Source organism: Miscanthus floridulus, chromosome 11, assembly GCF_019320115.1.
Source record: "Miscanthus floridulus cultivar M001 chromosome 11, ASM1932011v1, whole genome shotgun sequence".
NCBI lineage: Eukaryota > Viridiplantae > Streptophyta > Magnoliopsida > Poales > Poaceae > Miscanthus > Miscanthus floridulus.
In genome coordinates, this window is record NC_089590.1 from 85,121,421 (window position 1) to 85,123,348 (window position 1,928).

General features: G+C 46.2%; 1 pseudogene; it reads right to left on the bottom strand.

The window, feature by feature from the left end:
* Nucleotides 1-601: 601 nt before the first annotated feature.
* On the bottom strand, nucleotides 602-1,265 carry LOC136492339 (BTB/POZ and MATH domain-containing protein 2-like; annotated as a pseudogene).
* Between the last annotated feature and the right edge of the window lie 663 nt (nucleotides 1,266-1,928).

Consider the following 1,928-nt stretch of genomic DNA (forward strand, 5'->3'; position numbering starts at 1 on the left):
TCGTCTTCATCTAATTAACTTCATATGAACTTGAGCTGAGGCAATCAAGCACATTGCGAGAAGTGATAAACCTACCCGAGGCAATCTTCGTCCATCCAAAACGAAAATGCATATCGTGCAAGATAAAACTGAAGAATGTGACGAGTTTCAGTACAGATCCAAATCAATTGATTTAATTTCACGCGAGCACACAACATGAGAAAGGAAACCGTAAGAAGAAAACTGAAGGACAAACAATGCTAATCAAAATCTAATGGATTTTCTTCAAAATTTCATTGTAGCAATGTATCACGAAGCACACATTCTTCCAATATAAATATAATATAGGAGGTGCAATGGACTATGGACACACCAGCAATATAATGTGTGATGGAAAGTGATCAAATATTGATACTGCAGCATTATACGTACTGCTTGCTGTTCAGCTATATATATTTCCAGCGACACTACTCATTGCTCCAGACGGCAGCGACCTTGTCCAAAATCTCCTTCATGATTGCACCGGAGCAGTGGAACATTCTGGAGCCTCTATGAATTTTTAGGCAAAGTTCTACAAGACTTAAGATCAAGCAGTAGTCGGAGGTATGTGTTGTTCAGCCCCCTAAAATTTTTCCTGGATCCACCGCTGAATGCAGGCACCTCTGAGCTGGGTGCAGTGGTGTTGCTCTGCTAAAGCTAGGGTGGTGGCCACCGTCTGCACATCGATATCGCGGCACAGCTTTGCTTCGCACAGGAGCCTTAACCTGTCAAGCCCATACCGATCGGCTGCAACTAACAGGCGCCGCATTGCCACATTGTTATCTGCTGCATTGTCATCGCAATCATCTGGCACGAAATCCGTGTAGACAAAGTGCAGGAGCGCCTCGAATACTGCAGGCTCCATGTCTTGGATGTCGATGCGCAGCACATCCTTCTCCTTCATCGCGCCAAAGAGCTCCGCCTTGAACACCATGGACCGTGCGGCCAGGATGCACCTGTGAACAGGGAACAGTTGGCCGCCCACGCTGAACGTCACGTCTGCACCTTCCCCATTCTTCAGCATGTCTTTGAGGTCCTGGTGCAGCTTTGGCTGTGGAACCACGACGATGCCGCCAACATCTTTCAGTGTGAAGCACTTCTTTGATCATCAGAGCACACCTGATGGTGAAGCGACCACCGTTGAGGCGCAGCAGCTCCCGCAGACTTGATTTCTTAATGAGCCTAGAGAAGCCCCAGTCGTCACCAACCGACTCAAAGGTCTTTGTGGACGTCGTTTGCTGATTCATCACGTGGTCGTGTCCAGTCCACGATGTTTTGCAGGTATGGGAGAACAACCCTACAACAGCAGCATGACTGCACGAGTCAGGGAGTTTTGTTCGCCGAGGAAAAATTTTGTGAGAGCAGAACGATTCGTGGACGGTTCAACTTTTACTGTTGTTTCTCCTACAACTAAAAAAAATAAAATGTGAACATTTTTTGGTGCGATATTTGTTTTAATTCGTCTATCTGCCCACGTCTGCGATCCCCGTCTGCTTTGAAGGAAACAAATCGATCACCTGAGGCCACATGCATGGAAGGAAACAATAATCATACACCGCGCGATAGAAAAAGAAACTGTTATCCCTGCGATCCCCGCCTGCTTTGAAGGAAACAAATCGATCACATGATGCCACATGCATGGAAAAAAACAATAATCATGCACTGCGTGATAGAAAAAGAAACTGCCATCCCCGCCTGCTTTGAAAGAAACAAATCGATCACCTGAGGCCACATGCATGGAAGGAAACAATAATCATGCACGGAAGGAAACAATCATGCGGTACCCCTCTCTAGTTCAGTCACCTGAGATCAAGCAAGATGACTCAATGAGGTTGGTCCTTAATTTTAGTGTTTCCAGCATGCAGACCTGAAATTAAAAAGTGGCTGCTCCTTGAGAACATCAGTGGTGC